We start from the raw sequence: 15050 nt of genomic DNA, 5'->3' as shown, positions 1-15050 counted from the left end.
GATTAGAAGGTCAAGTTAGCTACCCACATGCTTGTTGAGGAGGCTGAGCATTGGTTGACGAATGCTAAGGGAAGACTTGAGATCAGTGGAGAGGTAGTGACTTAGGTTAGGTTCAAGACTGAGTTTTTGAGGAAGTATTTTCCAGAGGATTTGAGGAGCAGGAAGGAAGTGGAATTCTTGAACTTGAAGCAAGGGAGCTTGTCTGTCACTAAGTATGCTGCAAAGTTTGAGGAACTTCCGAGGTTTTATCCCTACATTAATGTCGAAGATGCAATGGTTTCGAAGTGTGTGAAGTTTGAACGTGGGCTTAAGCTGGATATCTATCAGTATGTGTGTGTTTAGGATATTAGAGACTTCGATACTTTGGTGCACAAGTGTCGTATATTCGATGACGCCAGGAAGGCCAAGGTGAATCACTATAAGGCAGTGAACAAGGGTCATGGATTTCGGAAACCGTACAACAAGGACAAGGAAAGAAGAAAGAAGTCGGTGGAGGCTCTAAGCCGAGTGCTGCTTATGTGAAGTGCTACAAGTGTGGCACATTGGGTCATTTTGCTAATGAGTGCAAGAAGAGTGATGATTACTACAAGTGTGGGAAAGCAGGTTACAAGTCGTTTAAGTGCAAGATGGAGTTTAGTTGTTACAATTGTGGCGAGAAGGGTCATATCAGTACTAAGTGTACCAAGTTGAAGAAGGTGACGGGAAAAGTGTTTGCATTGAATGCGGAGGAAGTGGAGCAGACGGATAATCTTCTCCGAGGTATGTGTTTTATCAATAGTACTCCTTTGATTGCAATTATTGATACTGGTGCTACTCATTCTTTTATTTCGGTTAGTTGTGTTGAGCATTTGAATTTAGTTGTAACTCTGTTGTTGCGAGGGATGGTCATCAACACCCCGGCTAGTGGTTAGGTGACTACTTCTTTAGTGTGCTAAGTGTCCTGTTAATTTTGGTAATGTTGATTTTGAGTTGGATTTTGTGTGTATGCCGTTGAACCATATGGATGTGATTTTTGGTATGGATTGGATGTTGTCCTTTGGTGTTAGCATTAACTGTTTAACCAAGAGTATAACATTTTCGAAGTCGGTATACGAGTTAGGTGGGAAGTTATTGACTGCGGAGCAAGTGAAGAAGTCTTTGGACGATGAAGCTTTAGTGTTTATGATGTTTGCTTCATTGAAGGAGAGTAGTGAGAAAGGAATTGGTGATTTGCCGGTAGTGCAAGAATTTCCAGAAGTTTTTTCGGACGACATTACCGAATTACCGCCGGAGAGGGAAGTTGAGTGTGCAATTGATTTGGTGCCAGGAACGAGTCCTATTTCGATTGCGCCGTATCAGATGTCTTCATATGAGTTAGGTGAATTGAAGAAGCACTTGGAAGAGTTACTTGAGAAGCAGTTCATTAGACTGAGTGTTTCTTCGTGGGGTGCTCCAGTGTTGTTGGTTAAGAAGAAGGATGAAAGCATGAGGTTGTGTGTGGATTATCGGCAGTTAAACAAGGCAACGATTAAGAATCGATATCCGCTTCAAAGGATTGATGATTTGATGGACCAACTGGTTGGTGCGGAAGTGTTCAGTAAGATTGATTTCAGATCAGGATATCATTAGATTAGAGTGAAGGCGAAAGATATATCCGAAACCGTGTTCCGAACAAGGTATGGACACTATGAGTATTTTGTGATGTCATTTGGAGTATCCAATGCGCCAGGTGTCTTCATGGAATATATGAATAGAACATTCCATCCTTTTCAGGATCGTTTTGTGGTGGTGTTTATCGATGATATTTTGGTGTATTCGAGGTCAGAGGAGGAGTATGCTGAGCATTTGAGGATTGTGTTGCGTGTCTTGAAAGAGAATCATTTATGTGCTAAGTTGTCTAAGTGTGAGTTTTGGTTGCGGGAAGTGAGTTTCCTTGATCATGTGATTTCGAAGGATGGTATTGTCGTGGATCCATCGAAGGTTGATGCAGTGTTGCAGTTGGAATCACCTAAGTCTATTTTTGAGATTAGAAGCTTTCTTGGATTGGCATATTATTATCGGAGGTTGATTGAGGGATTCTCTGAGTTGGCATTGCCTGCCATTGACGCAGTTGACTCGGAAGGGACAAGCTTATGTTTGGGATGCTAAGTGTGAGAAGAGTTTCCAAGAGTTGAAGAAGAGGTTTACTTCAGCTCTAGTGTTGATTTTTCTGAATCTGAAGGAATCATTTGTTGTGTATTGTGATGCTTCTAAGATGGGTCTTGGTGGTGTGCTTATGCTGAATCGTTAGGTTGTAGCTTATGCATCGAGGCAGTTGCATGAGATGAACTATCCGACTCATGATTTGGAATTGGCGGCCGTTGTGTATAAGTTGAAGATTTGGAGGCATTATCTGTATGGTTGATGGGATAAAACCGCAAGTGCACAGTTCTATCGAAGTAGTAAAAATAGAGTATCGTTCCGACAGAGAGTTATGAATTCAATTAACTTTAGATAATGATTGGACGAAAGAGTTTTAGATAAAAGTTTGGATTTTTAATTACAAGAAAATAAAAGAAAAGTAAAGATAAAAGCCTTGGGATTATTGGTTCATCTAAATGACAAGTCCTTCACAAACCAAACTAAAAGCTTATAACTTTATGTTAGACCTAATTTCTCAAGACAGTTTCTCTTTTGTTCCTCTAGCAACCAAGCCTATTTCGCTGACTTGATTACTATTAGATTTTGGTTCCTCTAACAACCAAGCCTATTTCGCTGACTTGATCATTATTAGTTCCCTTGAAGATCGAAACTATATGTCTCAAAGATTTCAAAGACTATTTCGCTGCCTTTGAAACCCTTGTCTAAATTCACTTGTTCGAATATCAAAGCTCTACTTTCGTTTTATGAATTGATATTTGAGATGATGGATAAACAATTATCAAACCCTCCACTTTCGTTTCCACAGTTTGATAATGGTTGATCCATGTTAAAGCGGTGAATTTAGATAAGAAATTAGGGTTACATAAGATTAAGGCTTAGAGCTTGGTTTGATTAGGATTATGTCATTTAGACTTATCCAACAATCCCAAGACAAGAGAAGTCTACTCACTAATGTTCATCGTAGACAAGGAGAAGAAGAGAGAAAGCATAAAAGTAAATAACAAGAAAGTAAAAGAACTTTTATTAGAAAGACAATTGTCACATATTGCATTCCAAGAAAAGATGAATATTTGTGATGGATAGCTACTCTATTTATAGCATACATTCGACTTAAAATCTAAGCAATTACATTACTAGAATGTTCCACAAGAAACTGCGGGCTAAAATAGAGTAGCTTAAAATCTAAGCAAAAGCAGCAAAAGTGACTCTGGAGGGTGGCACGGCCGTACCAATGTTAGCACGGGCCGTGCCAAGCTTCTGACTTTGGGGAGACGTATTTTTGTCTCTGAATCTTCGTATTTTCGTACTAAATCAGCTCCAAGTCCCTTTCTTTTGCTCCAAGACTCAATCCATCCAATTTCGTTCCTGAAATATAATAAAATGCAATTTGTAGTAAACTAACTCAAAAAGGAAATAATACTAATATAAAATAAAATAAAATCTATTTAAAACTAAACTAAATAACATATAAAAATAGATATTAATTGACTCATCAATGGTTCTAAGTTTGAAGTGTTCAGTGACCACAATAGTTTGATCAGAAAGAGCTGAATATGAGGCAAAGAAGATGGTTAAAGTATCTTAACCATTTCGACTTTCAGTTGAGTTATCATCCCGGAAAGGCGAATGTTGTTGTTGATGCTTTGAGTAGGAAGACTTTGCATATGTCTGCTTTGATGGTTAAAGAGTTGGAGTTGATTGAGCAGTTTAGAGATTTGAGTTTGGTTAGTGAGTTGATGCCGGATCGTGTGAGGTTAGGAATGTTGAAGCTGACAAGTAATATTTTGGAAAAGATTAAGAATGGTTAGAAGAAAGATCTGGAACTTGTAGATCAAGTGGTGTTGGTCAATCAAGGTAAAGGTGGGGACTTTAGATTTGATGAGAACGGTGTATTGATGTTTCATGATCGGGTTTGTGTACCAGATGTGCTTGAGCTTAAGAAACAGATTTTGGACGAAGATCATAGAAGTAGTTTGAGTATTCATCCAGGAGCGACGAAGATGTATTAGGATTTGAAGAGGTTGTTATGGTGGCCTGGAATGAAGAAGGAGATTGCAGAGTTTGTTTATGCTTGCTTGGTTTGTCAGAAGTCGAAGGTTGAACATCAGAAACCGTTAGGTTTGATGCAACCGTTGTTTGTTCCAGAATGGAAATGAGATAGTATCTCTATGGATTTTGTTGGAGCGTCGCCGAATACTATGAAAGGTTTTGATTCGATTTGGTGATTGTTGATCGGTTGACGAAGTCAACACATTTTGTTCCTATCAAGACTGAAATTCTAGCAAATTTGTTTTAATATGTTCTGTATGATGTTTTAACGTTTTCGATGTTACGTTAAATGTTCCAACATCACGTTATAAACAGAACTAAAAACAAGAGAATAAATGACAAGAAAGTAAAGAACACAATGAGTTTGTTAACCTAGTTCGGTGCAACGTCACCTACTCTGGGGGCTACCAAGCAAGGAAGGAAATCCACTAGTGTAGTCCTTATTCAAAAGCTCTTGGCAAACTCCTCGTTTACACTTTATGACTTAGGACCTACCCGTCTAGACTTCAACCTAGGAACTCCTAGATCTGAGATCCCATCTCACTATCCTATTGTCAGTCTAGGACATATGATGTTTATCATGGGGTGTAGTATTTCTCCTTCACTTGAATCTTGAGAAATTGCATGACTTGTATGATGTTGGTTGATAATTGTAATGTGATTATGTTAATAATGATATGTGGTGATGACTATAAATTTAATTGTGACTTGATGGTTGTGTGGACGTGAATACTTGATAAATGCAATTGTTGAGGAGTTGTTCAATGTAGTTGGAGGTGATCTCTTACATTGTCGTTGTTGATTATATATGAGGAGAGGTTGCACTGTGAGTCTTTGCTTGTATGTCCATGCATCGTAGTCATTTGTTGCATCAAGGGTGACGGCCTAGACGTTGGAAATAACGGTACTGCATGTATCTAGAAGAGTCTAGAACATTGAATGCATTTGAATGGTTGAGGATTTGTCTCATAGATGTATATGTACCTTTGTGAATTTGTGCATTGATATGACTTGTTGGATGTTGTGTGTAACACCCCGTTACACAAAAGTAATTAAATAACAATTATTCATCAGAGTTAAGCACCAAACGGGCATGCTACATTGCAAATTCAAATTTCCTTAAATAGAAAATAAAACTATTTAAATCGACATCATTCATAACCTCAAAAATTATGCAGCGGAAAGTTTGCATTTCAAATAACCACAACAACGGTTAAAATCCTCCAAATAATATCTTGGCATAAAGCCTAACAACAATATCAACCATCAAAGGGCCACATCATCAGTTCCAAAAATTGATACATAGGAAGGAAAAACAACAATAATATAAATAGTAATTCTCATCCCACGTATCAGAGCCCTAGACACGACATTGAGCCACCACCGACTACTCAGGATCACCTGCAAGTTACCCATAGGAAGGGCAACATTTTCAAGCAGAAGGGGTGAGATTCACAACAATAAATATAGATATCAAAATCTTCAATTGAATCTAACACCCTAAACATCAAATACATCATCTTGCAAATATAAACATAATAATTCACAAGCAACAACAACCATCATCAATATCTACACATCACCATATGTATATAAATATTTACATATATTCATCAACAACATCAACAACATCTAGTGGCATCTACAACCAACAAATAAGACTCATGCAATGGACATGACAACACTGCTAAGACAACACCTTAGACTCCTCAAATATGCAAATATGCATGTGGTACCAAACAGGACCGAAGCCCTCACCGCTTTTGAATGGTTAAAGCATTCATCAGGACCGAAACCCTCACCGCTGTTGAGCAACTAGTGCTCCAGGACATGAGTCCTCTCCGCTGTTTTATGCATATGCAATGGACCTACTTGTGTATATCTACATACAACTGACCATGCATACAAACTTCATGTGACTCCACTTAAATAACATGTATGGTTAATAGTTAAAACATACATTTCAGTCCTCAACAACAATCAACAACCAATAGAGATTCAACCATCCAGAAATATGCATAATTAAATATAACTATGCTTACACAACAACACTCAATCACTACAATTCATGCAAGCAAAACAACACTCAACAATGCACAGCTCGCCTCGCGAGCACATCTGCTCGCTATGGCGAGTTCACAAAACCACTTGCTCGCCATGGCGAGTTCAAGGCGAACTCGAGGCGAGTGAAAATTAGGTGCTCTCGGGAAAAATGACATTTTCTCACTCAAACCTCAATTCTAAGCTCCCTATTCATCTTTTTAACCTAAAACTTGTTCCAGTCATCATTAATATCATCTAGGTACCTTAAATCATCCCCAAAACATCTTATAACAACTTTTCAAAAATCAAGTTTTGATCTGGGCTACTCGCCATGGCGATTTGGTCTGCTCGCGAGGCGAGCTATGAAGTTGCTCACTCGTCATGGCGAGCAAGGCTACTCGTGAGGCGAGCGATGAACTTCTGTACGGGCAGAAAACAGGTTTTTCCCCCAAAATCCCATTTTTCTTCAAATCACTCCCCAAATCAGTTTACAGATATAAATTAACTTTCTGTATGCACTTAGAACCTATTTCCAGCATCAAATTCACACTCCCAACTCCCAAAATCATCATTCCAACATAAAACCCAAAATCCCCAATTTCCACCAAAACCTGTTAAACTCAAAATCAGAAATCAATAACTACACTATTGAAGTAAACCTCACCCTTACCTTAAATTTGCAGAATAAATGCACAGCAAAATCAACTCTTGGTTCTTCCCTGGTTCTCTCTTGTTTTCCTCCCAAAACTTGTTCTACGTGAAACTGGTTTTCTAACTTCTCTGTCTTAACTTCCCACTTAATTGTAACTTCCTTCTATTTACACTTAACTCCCCATAATTTCTATTAACTCCTATTAATCCCCCAAACACCAAAATAACTATTATTTCATACTCATTTTAATTATTATTAAATAAACCATATAATAAAATAATACACCACATAAATCACCCAAAAATCATATATATATATATATATATATATACTCCACATAAATCAAAATAATTTAAATATAACAACTAGGGCGTTACATTGTGACTATGTATATGAATGAATATGCACATAAATGAAATGGAATTATCTATAATGATATTGATTTGAAATGCTTACTTTTTCATAATTGTTTATGTTGATTATGATTGATGTAAAGTTTATCCCCAGTAGTTTTGACCGCCTACCTGTTTGTATGAATTGGTAGACAAAGTGCAGGAGTGGTTTGCTTTCGGTGAGTTGCTTGGTGATTGCTTGGACATCGGGATTAGGCTATGATTAGGTGTCGGTTTTATGTTATTCTGGACTTAATTAGGTTTTGGAGATTTTATTTATGAATGTATGTTAATCTTATGACATGTATACTTGGTGATGCATTATTTATATCCGCTGCGACTGTTGAGAATGTTTATAAATGTATGTTGTTGGAATTGTTTTTGTTGAAGACGTAGCATCTATTTCTTCAATATTCTTATTAACTAATTCACCAAAGTTTTGTTCAAAAAAAACCAATTCACCAAAGTTACTACACACTTAAACCATCAAAATAACGACTAATTACCGTCTCTAAACAATTATCTCATGTCACTAGTAACTTTGTAAAAATATTATTCCCACTTAAAACAACAAAAATAACCCTCTTAACAAAATGACAAATTTATCCTTGCTCACCAAATGACCAAAATACCCTTATGTCTAAAATGACTAAAATACCCTTATAGGCCAAAATCCACTAATCCCTAATAAAATACACAGAGAGAAATAATCATACAAAAGCACACATAAAATACCTTTTTGGCGAACTTTTTTCTTCCTAAAATTGTGTCTCTTACATTAATCACTTGACTAGTTAACTCCTTATTAACATCTATAACCACGAAAGATTTTATGTTAATAATATCAAACTTCAATACTAATAATAACAATATTATTAATTTTACCCCATAATAGTATTAATAATATCTACTAATATTACTAACAATTAATATTAAAAATCGGGATGTTACATGTTTTTCAGATAGAAACAAAATTGGCCACCAAGATATCGTGAACCACTTGTGAGATGTAATTCTTTTTGCCTTCATATAGTAGTCATACACACACATATGATGGATAGATTAGCTTAGCTACTACATGTAGATAAGATCTAATATGAACAAAAAACAAATAACTTTGCTCTTTTTTTTCTAAAAACCAAAATGGAATATAACTCAACAAGAGTGATTCATCTCATACAAGGTGTGCAAAAAAGAACCACCCAAAAGAAATACAAAGTTATGTGTCTATTGCCATAATGCACAATGAAAAAAAAAAAAAAAAAACAAGAAGAAAGCTACTCTTCAACACCCATACATAATAAAGGATGCCGCCACCAGTCATTATAACTAAAAGGAGAAGTGAGCAACTTAGCTTTTAACCAAGAAAAAGACATAAACTTAACGGTGTCTAATAACTGAACCAAATCCTGAGCTTTGCCTTTGAAAACCCTATTGTTTCTTTCCTTGCAAAAAACCATACACAAGTGTTCCAAATCACTTTGAGGAAAGAATGAGTAAATCGCGGTAAACCTGCCAAAAGTCCAAAATGGTGAAAATGATCGGTCACCGACTTTGGAGATATGAAAGAAATATCAACCCACTGATAAATAAGGTGCCACAAACTACCAAAGATGTCACATCAGAGAAGAAGATGAACCGTTGTCTCCGGGATGCCGCACCCTCCTACACAAGCGATGTCATCGTGAGATACTGATAAGTCCCTTTGACAGAGTAACCTTGATAGGATCAGGAACCCACCGCCCCTATCAAGAATAGTATCCTGCAAAACAATATCAGATAGCAGGGTTGAGCACTCCGTAACAGCCTCCTGTTCCTAGGCCAAAAGGTGCCTTCTCCAATAGGTGATGACAGTCAGTCATTCACTATTTTTAGAGTTTTTAGCTAAGTTTTTATTCTATTTTTAATAGTTTAGTATTTAATTTAGAGTCAATTTGAATAAAGTATTTTTTTTTTTTGGTCTATTGAGTCAAGCAAGGAAATGATTGGAATTGATGGGTTATTATCATGATTATTGGTTATATGATCAAACAAGGGCAAAAACAAGAAGTGCAAGAAGCAATGGATTTAAGATTCATATTGATGTGATGGGCCAATAGAAAATCAAAATGGCTTACATGACCAAGAGGAAAAAGAATAGTGTAACATGCTGAAAAGAAACTAGGTTACATATGCTATAAAAGGAGGCATCACGTTTTGGAAAAAAGGAAGCCGCACAGTGGGATTCACTCTTTGGTGATATCATCACGTTTTGCAACCACGGATCACCATTCAAGGAGAAGTAGCAGGAGGTTCTAACGCATGCACAGAGAGCCAAAGCATATCAAATTGAAGAACTTATCATGATTAAAACCTTGTAATTTCTTCTATTAATATTGTTTGATCCTTTTACTATGAGTTGTTAAGTTTTCTAGAGATTAGGTCTGAGATGATTCTTTGTAACCCTAATTGATCCATGTTGTTGTGAAACTCTATTTATTATTAATGACAATCTAGTTTTTATTCAATTCAATTGTTCTTAATGCTTTTTATATCCTGATCAAATATAAACATGATTTAGTGAGAACGAATGACTACTGACCCAGCTTTCGACTTAGACCTAATTGAATTGTTCTAATAAACATGGTTAGTCTAGGAATGGATAATCGTTTGTTAGTGATATTAGGTTAACGTTCTTAAAACCTTCAAAGATTATTAGACCACCTAAGGAATTAAGGGCTTTAGTTTGAGAAGAGGGTCCTAACTCAAGGGATTGATTAGAGCTATTTTGTTAACTATCGTGGAACTAGAAAATCATTAATACGAATAGGTGCAGTATACCAATTAGGGGACCATCGATGATTCGAAAGACCTGTTCTCATCTCTCTCCTTGTCTTTTCCAAAACTATCTTTATTTTCTGTTTATTTAATTTTATGCAATCAAATCAAAATCTACAAACAAAATTATTTATACATCCTAAATATTTACTTTACTGCTAAATTGAGATTAACATAGTCCTCGTGGGAACGATATTTTTACTACTTCGATAGTATTTGGTACACTTGCTAAAATATCTATCAATAGGTTTAGGAGTACAAACAGAGATTAAACAAGTTGAAAGAAGCATTTCACAAAGTTTGGATTGGCCTCCTAAAGCTCGAAACGAAAATCAATGGTTGCTGAAACTGGGATTGTTTGCTTAAGCGACCACCTTGTTCGCTTAAGCGAACAAGTTCCAGTAGCTTACCTTAATGTTCGCTTTACTGTTCGCTTACCGGTTAGCTTAAGCGACCGAGTTCCAGAACCTACTGTGATTGTTCGCTTAGCGTTCGCTTAAGGGAACAGTCATCAGTTCTGCAGAAAAATTACGGGTTTCAACCCTTTTTCACCCAAAAATCCCAATTTTGATTTCCCAAGGTTCAAATATGTTTCCAAAGTTTGTTTACAGGTCATAGTACTTAAAATTGCTCTCAAGAACACATCAAACATTACAACAATGTCATTTAAACACAATTCACAAAATCTACCCATTTCAACAACAACAACTCATTTCTCATCATCAATTCATGATTTATCAACACCCAAGCTACGAATCATCAACAACAATATCTCTTAACAACAACAACATCAATTAAACATGATTCTCATCACAATTCAACAATAACATAGCACAATTCAACATTTAGAGCACAATTCACAATATATCATTTTCACATACTATGAACATGCAATTTCACCAACAATAATTCAATTATCACCAATTTCATGTACTCAAACATAACATGATAACAAGAGCATGAATTTCAACAACTAAGAGTAAAATAATCACTTACTCAATTAAGCACTTAAGCATGCAATTAATGAAAAATTACAACTTATTGATTATGGTTGAACTCTAACCCCCTTACCTCAATTAGTAAATAATCCTAGCCAAAGCTTCAATTTAACTCCTAGAATCTCTATCACCTCTTGAGTCTTCAAGTTTTTCTCCCTTCTAACCCTTTTCTCTTCTCTTGAACTTTCTCTCTCTACCTCTCTCAAAATTCTTGTGAAATGAAAATGAAGACCTATTTTCTCTAAAGTCTAGAACTTATATAGGCTCTACTCAAATGGTCTTAACCCTAATTCCTTAGTGGGCTTAACCCATTCATTCACAAATTCTAAAATGTTTCTACTCACTTAACGGTAAAATAAACACAACGATCACTTACCGACTCACAATTAATTACCACACTAGTAACTTAGTAAAATAATGGTTCTCACTTGAAACACTAAAAATAATCCTCACCGTGAAATTACTAAATTACCTTTACTCACAAAATGACCAATTTACCCTTCTAACACGAAAACCCATTAAAATGCACCCAACGATAAATAATCACACACAAGCACATAAAAACACATATTAAAACAATTAAAATAATCCAAACGAAAATCGGGTTGTTACATGTCCTCCCGAAGTATACACATGATTCACCACCAGTTGTTCGACATCTTCATCTACTTTGAACGTTCTAGTAATCTCCCCATCCGCATCAATGTTTAGAACAACGACTTCCCCCCTCTTTGCTGCCTAGGCCTCCCACTCCCAACCTTCAACACCGGAGATTGTTGCTCCTCTCTCCCCGACCTAGTCGCCTTTCTAACCCCCACCATTTTCTTGAACCTTCATCTCTACTTGCCCAAACCTCACATTTTTTTCTCCCTCACCTCTTCTTCCCCTTCCCTTCGTCACCTCTCCCTCACCATTCCTCACGTTATTTTCTCCCTTCCCATAGTGCCTCGCCACCTCCTCCTTCCCTCCCACACCCTCTATCGTACTCCGACCTGACTTGGAAACAACCAGCAGTTTCTTATCATTTTCCGCAAACCTATCAAACTTTGCCTCATAAGCCCAGACCCTAAGGTGCCCAAATCAAACGTTGTTCAAAGCTTGAGATAACTTATTTGTGTTCTTGACTTTTGAAAAACGAACGAAACCATAAGCATGTCCTCAACACTATGTTGTCCTGCGATGAAAACATCCGTCAGAATATCGCATACTTCAAATTGTTGTCTTACTAAAAAAATTGGAAGGCATTCCGGGATGTTGGTGAAATAATATGAAACCTTACGACCAATGTGTGAGTTGTCGAAACCATGTTGTTCTAAACCGTCGTGACCTGAAGCTTGACCTTTCCTGATCAAACGTGCTTCCGGTGAGGAAACACGCTTGCTTGTGTTACCCTTTGAAGAAGTCGCAGTTGCTGTTCCTTCAGATGATCGATGAAGAACTGTAGAACAAACCCTAGAGTGCCGAACCTTCAGCCCATTACCTGTGTTGTCAAACCGCTCTAATTCCCTTGACCTGTCCCGTCGTCCCACTTCCGGTTGAGTTGCTTTCCTCTTCCTTGGCCTAACCACTGACCAATTTACCCATCCCCCAATTTCTGCCACCCTAGCTGGACTCTGATCCCCTCTCTCTCCGTCGACGTATTGCTCCGATGCGGCTTCCGTAAAATTGCCCTAGGCTGGCCGTTGCTCTCTAACTCTCGTTTAAATACTTTAAATAAAATACATTGATAAAATACATGTAGATAAAATACATTGATACTTTAAATACTTTTTAATTAGAAGATACATACATGGAAGTAATAATATCCATACTCGAAGTTTATAATGATAATTTAGATATATAAATTATTGAATTGTTTATACTTTATGAAAAATTAGTGTTTTAATTAAAATGTGTACCTAGCACATGCTCATCATAAATTAAATACTAAACTAAATAATGGTTAAATAAAATGTGTAACTTCCCTAAATAAAAAAAGTTTATATCTATTTTGTTTATATGTTTATGTTACTTAAAGGCTTAATACATCATTTGGTCACTTAACTTATTTTTGGTTTTCACTTTGGTTCTTCAACTATATAGTGTCTCAATTTGGTCCCATAAATCTTCTGCCGTTTATTATATTGGTCCTCTCCGTTAGTTTTTTAATGTGTAACATTTCTCATATGATTTCAACCATTCGATTGCATGTCCAATATATACAACAGTGAACCATCACCACATAATTTTTTTCCTCTCTTCATCTTCATCCTTCCACCACTTCATCATATTCATACAAAATTTATCAATATTCATACAATATACCAGAAAAAAAACAAGAAAACCTCAGATTAAATTAAAGGACTAAATTGAGACACTTTATAGTTAGAGAACCAAAATAAAATTCAAAAATAAGTTAAAGGACCAAAAACATATATTAAGTCTTACTTAAAATATCAAATGAAATATTTAGCGGATAATATAAACTAGTATTAAATTATGTATTTTGATAAGATATCTATGTTAAGTAGAAAATAAACTTTCAAATAATTTATCCATGTTAAATACTCCTTCCGTCTTAAATTGTATGACGTTTTGGGCATTTCACACATATTAAGAAATGTAATTAATATTGTGTGGGAAAGAGATATTATGAGTTGTTTTACAAAATTGTCCTCAATAATTTTTTTTTGCATACCAAAGAAATTCATCAAAGGAATAAAATAGAGAGATGAGAGAGAGCGTACCTGAGAGAGAGGGTGGGTTACGGCCGCGGCGGTCTCTTCGCGAGCAGCTTCGCCGGCGCTCACTCTCGCCGGTCGTGAGATCTTTTGGGTGGGGAAGGGGTCCAAGCAGGGTGCCACAAAGGGGTGGGAGTGGGGACGATTGGGCTGTTGTGAGTGTTCGACGTCGGAAAGCGCTGCGCCAGGGAGATCGAGACAAGGACAAACAGCGAGAGAAGAAGCGCTACAGGGAGTGGGTCGCTGGCGGTTCCCGACGGTCTAGATTCTGGGATTCACGTGAGGTTTTCGGCGACTCCGTCGAAAGGGGTTTGTCTGAAAGGTATCAGGAGCGGGATTGGGTGGTTCTTGCTGGTCAAGGGCGACGGTTTGCAGGTTTCCGTGGAGGTGGTGCTGGGTTGCGGCGCGACGCAGAGGGCGGTGGCAGGAAGCGTCGTCGTGCTGCAATCTGTGTTCGGAAATTAGAGGTTTCTCAGCCTTTGATTGCTGCTCGTGAGGTTGGCCTAGCAATGGATTCTGGTGTTGTTCCGCAGGTTGACATTGGTTCTGCATCCACGCTCAAAAGGTTCGTTACGTTCTATTTTACTAATTTTCCGCCTAAGATGTCGACTTTTCTTTTGAGAAAGGGTTTTGAGGTCTGTGGTATCTTAGAGGATGTGGTTGTTCCGAGCAAGTGTAATAGTTTTGGTGAAGTGTATGGTTTTGTGCGTTATTCTAATGTGAAAGATGTGGGTAAACTGTTGAAAGCTGTGAATGCGGTGTGGTTTGGAAATTTTCGTATTTTTGCAAAGGTTGCGAGTTTTGATAGGGCATCAGTTAAGGTTTTGACGAGGGAGACCGAGGGTGAGAGCGTGGAGGTTTTCGATAAGGGCACGAAGGTTGCTGGGGAGGGAGTTTTTAAGAATAGTAGTGTTGAGACTGTCCGTGGTGCGAAGGGGTTGAGTGCGAAGGCGGTGGATGTCGACGATGTTGGCGGGAAGGACAAGGTGACAGAAGGGAAAGTTAGGGTGAGGTTACTTAAGGAGGCGGACAAGGGGACCAACGTGGTGGCTGTGGAAGCTCTTCCGGGGAGTAAGGGAGTTAGCGAAGTGAAGGTGGATTTTGTGCATCAAGAACCACGTTGTCAGCTAGGGCGACAACCTTCAATCCAAAAGTTGTTACGGACGTATAGGTCGTGTGGAGATGATTTACTATGGGCGCGTAGTGGGTTTTTGGCAAATGTGATTCATGGTGAGGCTATCCGCGTGATTCAACTTAG

The sequence above is a fragment of the Medicago truncatula genome, chromosome 7, assembly GCF_003473485.1.
Source record: "Medicago truncatula cultivar Jemalong A17 chromosome 7, MtrunA17r5.0-ANR, whole genome shotgun sequence".
NCBI classification, from domain to species: Eukaryota; Viridiplantae; Streptophyta; class Magnoliopsida; order Fabales; family Fabaceae; genus Medicago; species Medicago truncatula.
Note: the sequence above shows the minus strand (reverse complement) of the source record.